The sequence below is a fragment of the Neltuma alba genome, unplaced genomic scaffold, assembly GCF_004799145.2.
Source record: "Neltuma alba isolate B1F8T4 unplaced genomic scaffold, ASM479914v2 tig00011165_pilon, whole genome shotgun sequence".
Taxonomy (NCBI): domain Eukaryota; kingdom Viridiplantae; phylum Streptophyta; class Magnoliopsida; order Fabales; family Fabaceae; genus Neltuma; species Neltuma alba.
This window is the reverse complement of record NW_021635896.1, coordinates 11,885-24,282: the sequence shown is the minus strand read 5'-3', so window position 1 is coordinate 24,282 and position 12,398 is coordinate 11,885. Positions and strand designations below refer to the sequence as shown.

At 33.6% G+C, this 12,398-nt stretch overlaps 1 pseudogene; it reads right to left on the bottom strand.

Annotated features, from left to right (window-relative positions):
- Nucleotides 1–611: 611 nt before the first annotated feature.
- Nucleotides 612–2,147, bottom strand: LOC114762011 (uncharacterized; annotated as a pseudogene).
- Between the last annotated feature and the right edge of the window lie 10,251 nt (nt 2,148–12,398).

Sequence of the window (12,398 nt, the reverse complement as noted above, 5' to 3'; positions counted from 1 at the left end):
CTTTGAATCAAAACCAAGGCCTACCCAGATATCAGTGTACTTAGCATTTCCTAATAAAATAATTGTGATTCATGAATGATATTGATATGCAAGATCAATCCAACACATACACCTTGAGAGAAAATGATTAAGATGTAATAGATTAATAGGTGTAAAGAAGAGATGCGTGCTCATTCCCCGGGGGGGGGGGGGACAAAAAGAAAAGACTTGCGTGCTTCATGCATAATCAAAACACGTTCTTGTGTAATTCTCTTTAGCAAATGCCTGATTACATGAACGTAGAAGATTCAAATTAGAATTTCTACCATTTTGTCCACACACAGCAGATTTTCCTCAAACACTACAAAAAATGAAACCATCAATCTCACCCTGCTTTCATGTGTCTCTTCATCTGAAAGACACTTTCACTTGCTCAAATGAGTAAATCTCAAAAGGTTCTTGAGACTTGAAAGCCATTCAAATTCATCCGCTCTTGTATAGCCCCCATATTCAATGGGTTGAAGAAGCATCAGTGCAGGGCTACTATGTGATGATAAATTTGCCATCAACAATCTCATGCAGTTCACTCACTTCTTTGCATTACTAATTCACTTAATGAAACGAAATCAAATTGGCTATCTCACTGAATACCCATTGATTCAGAAGATGTGACATTTCTGGTGTACAAAACTGTGTCACCTTCAACATCTGAGATCTCCTTATAAGAAAACTTACAATTGAAGTAGAAAACAGCATTCATCATGGATTCTACAAGAAAAACAAAGGAATACATTATAACCAAGAGTGGTCCTTCCCACATCCTTGAAGATCCATCACCATAGCTTATTGTCTTTACCCTGTGCTCAAACAATCCCTCCACAAAGGCCATTCCTATAGCAGATACAAGAAATATCACAAGACCTACCTGAATTTGACCCTTGATCAAAACACTAGATCTCAACATCGCTTGTGCTCCTGAAAATCCTCCAGCACAGATATTACAAGAGCAACTTTGCAAATGATAATTGCATGGGCAAATATGACTGAGAAAACTAGCCCAACCACCATTGCAGCAGACACAACCATCTCTGATGAAAACCCAAGAACAGAAAATGTACTGCAGAAAGCTACTAGAATAACAGCAAACAAGATGACGCAACCTGCTATTGCTGTGCAAGTCCACATGTATGTCGAAACTATTCTCCTCCAAAACTTGGCAATGACCACCCAAAACTTGGATACATCAAACAGTTTCCTCAAGTAAGTACATTCTACGGTGTAAAATACTGCAGCTTTTGCTGATAACAGCAGTGTGATATACAATGGGAAGCACATGACTGAAGAAACCATTGTCTCTGCAAAACGATAGCAAGAGTCTTTGATGAAAGGTGTCAGCGAGAAACCACTTGTTTGAGCCACCAACACAAGTCTCATAGTCAGTCTCGTCACAACGGACTCATTTACTAGAATCTTAGACAAAAGTACAGCAGAAACAGGACAAATGAGGAAAGTCATTATCCCCATGAAACCCCAAGAGTTAAACCTAAGAATCCTCACGGTCTCTCTCATGATATCCAACGCATTCATTGGTTGAGTCTGATAATCATGACCGACCTCAGAAGACAATTCCATCTCTAAACCTTGCAAAGGGGTTTCCTCGGATCCCTCTCTCTTCAAACTATCAGACCTAACTCTAGGAGAACAAACTCCACTAGAAATCTCCATTCGCAGCCAAAACTGGATAATTGAGTAGATATTCAAGATTTAAATAGTGCTCAATTTGAAACCCGAGATCTAAAAGAACCAGACTAAGCTCCAGAACAGCAAATCAATAACTGGGTATGTCGGCAATGGACGCAATGAACAAAGAATTGATTAAATTATCGTGAAATTCATACCATATAGTGCCTACAAAACGGGAATGGAGATCATAAGCGGTGGCAATGCTAGCCGAGCAGATTCCAGCATTAGAGAACGTCACGTGCAAAACTGAGAGCAGAAGTGGAGGTAGACGCTAGGTGGGGTGAGCTAACATGGCGGAAAAACAAAGAGACTGGGAAGGCAGAAGAAGGTTCAACGAAGAAAGGGATTCGTCGGTCTTGGTTCAGAACAACGTTCAAATTCAGATAAACACGCATTACTGTAATAATGTTCCTTCTTGAGCATAAGAATGAAATCTGAATCTCCGATCATGTTTTCTCAGTTTTTTTTTCAATTCGATTTTTGTACTATAATATTCTCTGGCGCGTTTTACTGTGCTATAATTTAAGTGATTAAGTTTGTTTGGTCAAAAGAAAATTTTAAGTGATTAATTTTATTTAAAAAAGTGATTAAAATTAAATATTATTTTGTTTATTTCTGTTGTGAACTCGTACGTCATGACTGCAGCAGAAGCAAAGCATATGAAAACAGGACATAGGTTAATAACTCTTTCTTCTGTTTTTTTTTTGGCCAAAGGGTTAATAACTCATTTCTAAACAATTTTCTGAACAAAAAAAATACGAGTATGTAAAAACAATTACATAATTAATAGGTTGTTTTTTGGGCTAAAGATTTTTTTTTTTTTTTGATTACTCCATCCGGTATCCCAGGGAAATAGGCGTCTTTCAGCCGTGACAACGTCTCCAGACTAATCCGGATTCGGGAGCTTGTAAGGATCCATACGGACGGCGCCCCCTGACCTTTTGGAGTGCTGCGTTCCCACGTCTCGAACCCGAGATCCTTGATTAAGCTAGGACGATCCGTGGTTAATTACTACTAATCGATTAAACACCACGAGCCTGTGAAAATCCTCTCCATCAACCTACACACGAAAGCATGCCCCACGTCCACGTCAAAGACACGTTGCATTTCAGCACCGACACTGCGTAGATAAATATCCGACACAAGAATTTTACATAGATGGATCCCTTGCCAAATTTTACAATTTACATAGGAGATGGGAAACGCCTCATTAGAAATTTTTAATATTGTTAAATGATCAGATGGCCCTCCTTAATTAAAAAAAATGATTGTTTTGCCCCTCCCAAATAGTTAATCTTTTCTTTTATGATTATTTTTTGGAAATAAAAAACACAAAAATAATTTATAATGTTGAAAATTTATTTATCTAACTAAAACCGTTAAAAATATTTTAATCAAACATTTTAAATTACAATATAAATACTCTTTAAATAAATATTTTGTATTTTTACGTTGTAAATATTTATTTTTAAGATTTTAAAATATTTTAATTATAAAAAATATTTTATATTAAGTTGTTGTAAATTCCGTTTTTGGATTGGATCCAGTGTTTGCTTAAATAAATAGAACTAACATAAATTATAAGAACATAATATTAAATATTTTTTGTAATTAAAATATTTTAAGCTCTTAAAATAAGTGCTTACAAACATGAAATTAAAAACATTTATTTCAAAGCTATTTATGTTGAAATTTAAAATGTTTTATTAAAATAATTTTGAAGATTTAAGTTTTATATATACAAATTTTAAACACTATAAAATTTTTAATCCTAAAAATAATCATAAGAAATGAGAGATCACTTGAGAAAGTAAAATAATCAATTTATTATTTTAATTAAAAAGAGGCATTCTAGTCAATTATCAACATTCAAAAATCTTAAATTAGAACTCATGTCTTAATTAAGAATTTATTAAAAGTATAGGCCTCAATTTAAATTTAGATAGTTTAATTGAATTTTATTGAGATTTTTCCTCTTTTTTATTAAGGGATCGTAATATTTGCAAAAATAATTTTTATCACAATTAAATTTTGCAAATTGAAATAAAAGGTAAAAGTCAAATTAGTATAATGTAATGTATATTTAGACAAAATATATATAAAAAAAAGTAGTTTGATAGAAAAATTCCAGATAAAGAAATTTGAAATTGTGATATTCTGATACAGATACCTAACACTTCAAAATAACCAAAAAAAAAAAGTAAACTCAAGTTAAAATTTTGAAATTTAAGAAAAATTACAAAAATACCCTTTTAATTTTTTTAAATAAGTTTGGAGCCTCTCGTCGGCGCCTCACCGACCACCGGCAAGGTGGCTGTCGGTGGAGCTTCTTTTTTGCTGGAGGAATTCCTTTTTGAAAAAAAGGAGGAGGAAAGTGAAGTTAGCAAGATCCCCCAGCTTAGTGGTTCCTAAAATTAAGGATGATCACTAACTCAACATGTTTTGTTAATATTATAATGCAAAAAATTATGGGAAAAATTTTAATTAAGGATTATTATAGCCAATTTATTTCAAACAACCCCTGAAATATTTTGAAATTTTACTGTAAAACCAAGGGGGCAAAGTGAAATTAATTGCAGAAAGCAAAAGATAGTAATGCCCTGTGAAAATGAGAAGCAATTTCAATGCTATAAAAGAATGAAGAAAGAGGGAAAAGGAGAAACTGGAGCAATTTCTTTTCCACACCCATGCAGTGATGAAGGGAGATTATCCACCACAATGGGCTGAGAAAACACTGTGGTCGATGGTCAATATGAAGGTGCGTCCCTCTGCCATCTTTGGAAAGTCACTATCAATGTTGGTGCAAGTGAGAGAAACTGTAACTCTGCCCTACGCGTTGTGATTATCAATGGTGCTTGGTGTGTGAGGCAATATTTTATTTTTGAAATTTTTGTTTTCTTCATCTGACTTGTTGAGCACAGGTGGGTTGTGATGGGTAAATAATGTAGAAATGAATATTTAAATGTATCGGTAAATATGTAGTGAGTGAGGAAAAGTCTAATGGTGCTTTTGATTTTAGGAAAAAAAATATTATCTTCTTCTTGTTTGAAGTCATTTGTGCTTGTGATTTCTAAAAAATGAGTGAGAATAGGTGAATATTGACTGTAATGCGTTGTTGAAGGAACTTAGGAGGCAAAAATGAAAGAGAAATGAGTGAATGCGCTGGAATAGGTGATATGAAAGCTAAATAAGTAGAGAAATAGTAACTTAAAGTTATGAAAATATGTATTTGGATTGTAATTTGCAAATTTGAGTTATCTAGGAAAACGAAAAATTTAGTGTTGCGAAGGGTATTCCTGTTGTCAATTCACAAATTCTTATTATAAATATATATTGCCTTTAATTGCTAAAAGTTGATTGAAATTGATATTTGAATAACGTGTAGTAACGGATTAATGACTAGTAGTGGTGGGAAACAATTATTTCGCATCTTCCATGTGGGAGGAAAATTTGTGAAGACCTTAGAAGGAAAATTGATACATGAATGTGGTATTGTAAGTGAAAGATTGATCAAAGAAAAGATAATATATGAAGAACTATAAACCATGGCACCAAATAATATTTGGCATGGGAGCTGTCAATATAAAATGAAGTATACAATTAATTTTGAGAGGGAAACATTTTATTGGATCTTCTTGATGATATTGGAGTTCGAGAATTAATTGAGTATAATATAGCAGTAGGTATTTTATGTTTGCAAGTGCACAAGAAGTTGTTTTTAATTAGGTTTATTGAGATTTTTTGTATAGGATAAGAAATTTGTCTAATTTCCATAAATTGTACATGTATGCAGGATAGATAATTTGGTCAGACCTTCTTTTGAAATGTTAGTACCTCCAACTATATTGGACCTAGACATAGACAACCTAAACACACCTCCCATAGAAGGTGTGCCAACACAAAGGGATTCAAAGTGGGCAAAGATGCTTAGACATAAGAAGTCTATGTGTGGAAATGTTGTCAACCCAATGCTAGTAATGAATTTTTCAAAATGGACAGATTTGTTGATGTCAAAAAGTCAAATTTTTCTCACTGCCACATATTTTAGAGAATCATTATATAAGCATAGCCTTGCACACAAGTTTTCATACTAATTTGTGAAGAATGATAAGCATAAGATTACTGTGAAGTGCTATGTAGATGGTTGTCCATGAAAAATCTCAGCATATAATGTAAATAAGAAGAATGCATTCGTAGTTGTAAGAAAATTTAACAATGAACACTTACACTATGCATAAGACAACTTAATTGTCCCCTATAAGAAGAAGTGCAGACTTACTTCAGTAGTGATAGTAGATGAGTTGAGTTCTAGCTTAGACAAATGTTCAAACAACATTAAGCGGGATTTGAAAAGAGAGTATGAGTTGTGCCTGAACTACCAACAAGCATATAAGACGAAAGAGAAAGCATTGGCATAAATTCATGATCGTTTAGAGGAGTCTTATATGTTAGTCCCTTGGATATGTGAAAAGCTAAAAGAAAGTGATCTATAGAATAGTAGCAAAGTGGGTTGCACTGTCAAATAATAGATTTCAAACTATATTTATTGCCTATTACTGTTGTATAAAAGGGTTATTGGAAGATGCTAGACCTATATTATGTTTGGATGGATGCCACTTGAGTGGACTATACCAATGGACTTTATTGGGAGCACAAGCAAATGATGTAGACAATGAGTTATTTTCACTTACATATACAATTGTGGGAGGCTAAAACTTTCGATTGAGTGGGCATGGCTTTTGAGTAACATAAAGGATATTATCGGATCACTGGAATTAACAGTAATATCAGATAGGCACAACTCAATAAACATTACAGTGCAAGCCATGCTTGGAGGAGATCAAAATGCTTTTTACTTCGCCATGTGAAAGAGAATTACATTATTGAGTTCTTAAAAATAACCAGGAGAAAGAGAAAGACCAATTATTACACCTTACTATCATATCATTTTAGGGTTCAATTAAAACCATCTTAGACCACATTGGATGGTCTTTGACTCAATTTTATCTCAAAAACGCTAATTTTCAGATTTTCACTGTTCATCGGGTAAAAAAAATCCAGTTTTCTGGCCCAACTTCAAAAATTCATAACTTAATCTAGAAAAATCAAAATGGAGTGGTTTAAAATTCTATAAAAATCTCTTTGAATTATATTTCAAGGAAAAATAGTCTTGCAAAATAATTCTATTGGAAAAAGCATCAGGTTTTTGTGAAAGTCACCTTTATCTATTAGGCAAAAACCCTTTTTCCAGATTCTGAACTTTAACTTTGAAAAATCATTAAAAATTGTGAGTTGGAAATTTTTAACATGTTAGCTATCAAAATGAAGCTCAGAACGTGATCTACAAACATGCCAAATTTCGTAATTAAACGCATTCAGGAACTTAATCAAAATGTCAGGTAAAGGTGGCGGTGTCAGTGAATTTACAGCACTGCCCAGCATAATATTACATAACCCAAAAGTCCACGAACTTTTATGGTATGATACCATAATTTTAACCTTCAATCTGTAGCTTGTCCTTGGATGTTTCAGGTCCTAAAATGTTAGATTGCATTTGGGGAATGAGATTTCATTGAAATCCCAATAGCAAATTAACCAAATATATCATCAACAAGCATCATCATTATGCATAACTATATTAACTACTATTGGTGAACTAGCATGCTTATCATTTAGAAAACTCAATCATGGAAAGGCCAAAGCAAGAAAGTGCAAAGAGCAGCCACCTCACAATCAAGAAAGTTCATCCACATAATAGTAATTAATCATGTAATAATCAATAATGCCAAGTCAATGTTAATAGTTAGGTTCAACTTGCCACCTTGCTCCAAAAGCTTGAGTTTTCTTTGTTTCTCTTCTTCTCCTTCAAAAATATCAAACCCTAGCATGGCATTCCACCAAAAAAAGGCAGAAAGAGTCATTAATCAAACCAAGTAAAAGCAAGAACATAACTTAAACATAACTCTTGCTCCTTAAAGCTTCCACCTTTGTTCTTTCATTTATGACTTTTGTTTTCCATAAATCCTAAAATTGCTTCTTGACTTATTCCCACATTATTTTTCATGTAGATTCCAAATATGTGCTTAGATTTGAGAAAATAAAATTCCTCCTTTCAGTTCTCTCTTGACCGAACCAAAGGGGTTCTTTAACCAAAAATTACAACTTTGATTTTTAATGCTTCCAACACTTGATCTTTAGGTTTATCCTACATCATTTTTCATTTTGAGCACAATGGAAGCATTAAAACATTAATAAACACATTCTAAGGTCCATTTACTACCTTAGCCGAAATGGTCCATATGATACACAACCAAGAAAACACTTCAAAAATCAACTCACAACCACTTGCAACTACTAGGATTTATCATGCTTTGAAGTGTTCTAGTAAGTATGATCAACAAAACTTCTTTCCCCACATGATAAGCATTTCGTCCAGCACCCAAAGAAGAAAGGAAACAGAAATTTTCAACCATACAAAGAAAGAAAACAAGACAAGGATCCATTTAGAACCAAGAACTAACCTTGAATCCTTTGTTGTATGATCAAGTTGGTAGCTTTTCCCTTGATTTCTCTTTGAACTCTCTCTTTTCTCTCTTGGTTCCCCCTTGGCCAAAACACCATCTAAATATTAGGGGAGGATGAGCTTGTTTAATGAGCCAAAATATCCCAACCACCATCATAAATAAAATTCCAAGTGTCATTACCCCCTTTAATCTTACTTTCTCTTTCATAATTAACTAAATCCAAATGAAATTAATTACCAAAAGTTAACATCCTCTCCATTTGAGGAATGAAACTTGGCAAGTTCAAATCCTCTCCATTAGGGGCTTGAGACATGGCTAATTGTGAACTATTTGAATTGCAAGACTCTAGTCTTGCTTTATCGGTGCACTTTGACTCTGGGTTTAATTTTGTTTCCATAATTACAGTATTTTAGCCTCCGTGATTATTTTCTATCAGATCCCTAATTTATTCTCCTTATTTTTATTTTCCCAAATTGCCCTCTTTGTCTCAAAATTAATTTCCCAATAATTAAATAAAAAGGAAAACTAATTTCCTTCTCTTTAGGGTTTTTCCACTTTCCAAAGGTATTGGGAAAAATCTTAGATACTTTAGGGTCTTCATTTAATTCCATAATCTCTTATAATTTCTTGGGATATCATAGGAATTTTCTTAGAATTTTATTCTCCTTGAAGATATTTATTTGGCATTTTCTAAATAAAATCCCTTAAATTGGCCTAAATCGCCCTTAAATTCTTTTGTAATTTCTCTAAGGGTAATTTGGTCATAAAACCAATTTCATAATCTCATATGATTCTCAAAGGATATTATCCTTATTTTTTTTTAAATTTTCTAAGACTTGAAAATATTATTCCATAATTATATTTGACCAATTTTCCTTAATTAGTAAAATTTTCATAATTGGCTTGGAAAATCATAATAATTATTTTAAAATTTTTGGAAATAAAGGCAAGTGAGCAAATTTTATCATATCAATTGAAACCGTCATCGTTCTTGCCTCCTTTCGGCACTATTGTCCTCGCCTCCTTGTCAATCCTTATCATGCTCAACTACTCACTAAGCTCTCCTCCTCAATTAGTCAATACTTATCAGTCTTGAATCTTTCCCCTTGGCTCTTGCTCTTTAAGACGACAATGATCGGCAGTTGGGTAGCTTGTAACCTTAGTCCTCAACGATTGCACATAGACATCAGACCCAGTTTTTGAGTTTCCTTTCTAATCTCACTCGTCACTGTTAGCCTTGTATTCTCATGTGCCCTGTCACCTCTTGCGGCTACCTATGCTATAAATTTCAAAGATTTGATTTCTCATTTTGTGTTTTCATTTTGTCTATTTGAATATACCCATTAATACTTGCTTTGATTTTTTCCCCTCCTTTTTGTAAGTTTACATCTGTATTCTTGGTTGGTAATCTCTAATATTTTTATTAAGTTTTTGGCCCTCAATCTTTTTATTTAGGTATAAAGTGAAATTGGCTCCTCTTTCCCTTCATTGCTATTTTTTCCTTCTAGACGAGATGTCTTAGTCCCATCTCAGTTTTGTCCCATCCCCATCGAGATCGAGATGCCTTCAGGACAAGATAAGACACGAGATAAAAAATCTGTCCCATCCTTATCCACAAGGACTGGACTGGGATAAGCATGTCTTGGTCCCGTTCCCATCCCGTCCTGTGAGCACCTCTACTTTTAACCATAAAGGCATTATCTGTTTTGGTCAGTGTTCATGGTATGAGCTATCAAAGTCATAATTTGCATATTAATGCAACTTTAAAATTATAAATCATTCAAAATTTCATATATGTCATTGCAATTGAAATTGAACATTGCATATACTATGTTGCTTATCTACCTTCTAGGACCAAATGCATGTCGGTCTATCCGTCTTGCAAAATGCCTAAATATATCTACTAAAACCCTATAACAAACATGAAAGTGCAAATATATAGTCAGTATTACATTCTAGTATCATTCACAGGCTATCATTACCATAGTAACTCTTCTTACCTACTATTTAGCCTTATCTGGTTGACACCACTCAGTCCACACAGTATAAAATGCATTTTTATCTTTCTAGTGTAAGTAGACATGTATGGAGATTTTACTACTAGAATTATACATCAAGTTGACCTCCTTGCTGGTTTGCACCTCTTTTGTGGCCATTTTTTCTTTTTTGTTGCCTTGTTCAATTTCTTTCTGCTTTTCATATTCACCATCCTTTTTTACTGCTTCATTTTCTCTTTCATTTTTATCTTCAAAATTGTTTTCTTCATCTTTATCTTCATCTCCTTCTTGTTGTTGTTCATGATCATGCCATTTCTCACCATTTCATGTTCTTCTCGTGGCTCTCTAATCATGACCTTATCATCTTGTTAGTGGCAGTCTCACCCAAGAGGAGGGTGAATTGGGTTAGTTATAAAAATTTTGCGAATTTAAAATAATAAGTTAATGGAAACAGAGAGTGTGAGTTAGAAAGATTTCACCGTAGAAAGTGGACACAGAATTTATACTGGTTCGGTTTCAACCACTTGACCTACGTCCAGTCCTCAGAACACCTCTAAGTATTCCACTATGTTCCAAGATTAATTGGGCTCTTGGTGCTGCAATACAGCAATTGATTCTCTCAATCACTCCCCCTTGCTACCCCTAAGGTTACAATCCTACTCAAGAGTTAACACTCTTGAGTTTCACACAGAACATGATTAATGATGATAGATACAACCTCTCTTACAGAGTGAATAAATGAGAATCACTGAAGCTCGATGTATGGAAGAACAGAGTATTGAATGTAATAGTAAATAATCAACAGAGGGTAGTTCGCGTATTTAATCTGTTCATTTAATGCTTCTTCGTGCCTTTTATAGTTGAGGTAGTTAAGTAACCGTTAGATGGAAGAGCTTTTAGCCATTGAGAGTCTGGTTGTGTGTTTTCCTAGTTGCAACGGTTTTCGCCATTAATGCTTTTGACAAGGTAGGTTACAGGCTACTTAGACAATTGTTGGAGAGCCATTGGGTTTTGTCTTTGTAATTTGAAATAATACTTTAATTCAATAAGTTTTTCTTTGCAGAGTAAGATCAAAAGTAGAACCAAAAAAATTATAAAATGAAAATTCATAGTTTACAAGTAGAATCATTCAGTTGTTAAATATGCTGAGCAATAACTAGACATGCTTGATCGAAGTACTGATCAATTACTAGTTGATTGATCAGGTTATCGATTATTCAGAGTAAGAGCTTTTGAAACAGATAACTAAGTTTATCGATCAAGTGATGGATTAATGATTTATCGATCAAGTGATCGATAAAAGGAAACAGTGACATCATACTGGTATGCAGAGAAAAAGAAGATCAAGATCACTCTTGATTTTGAATCACTTTAAAAAGATAATTAGCATAAGCATGAAGGCTGAGAAAAGCTTGAATGAAGTAGATAATTGAATTTGAGAATCATCGTAATTGATTGAAGTTTAAACAGAAAAATATTCCATGATCGAACAAATGATCGAACACTTGTTGATCAATCAGGCTATCGATAAACAGAGTGTTATAGAACAGATTTTAAAGCAATAATGATTGAACACTTTATCGATAAAAAGATTATGGATAACTTTATCGATAAATGATGAGTGAAAATATGTTCAGTGAAAAACACAGACTATGTAGGTGAACCGAATAGGTGATCAATTAATGAATGATCAATCAAGTGATCGATAAAGTAGAACACAGAGATTTAATCCTGCAAAGTCAAATAGTTGATTTATCGATCACGTTATGTGAAAAACAAGGCAAACATGAAGTGCGGTGATCGATCATATTATCGATAATTTGATTATCGATCCAGTGATCGAAGAACCATGATTTAAGAACTATGTACCGATGATTGATCATGTGATCGATAATTTGCTGATCGATAAGCTACTTGGATAAGTACCTGCATGTAGAGAGAGTTATGAAGCAATGTTCTATCACGTTATCGATAAATCACTGATCGATAAAGTGATTGATAAATGGTGGCTAAAGCAAAACATAGAATGAGTAGAGCGCATTACCATTTATCTGTCTTCTCATCAATAATCTATTTATCGATCATGTGATCGATAAATGCCTATTAGATTTGTATCCCTTTATCTGACTGATGTTCGATCATCTTAATAATCAAT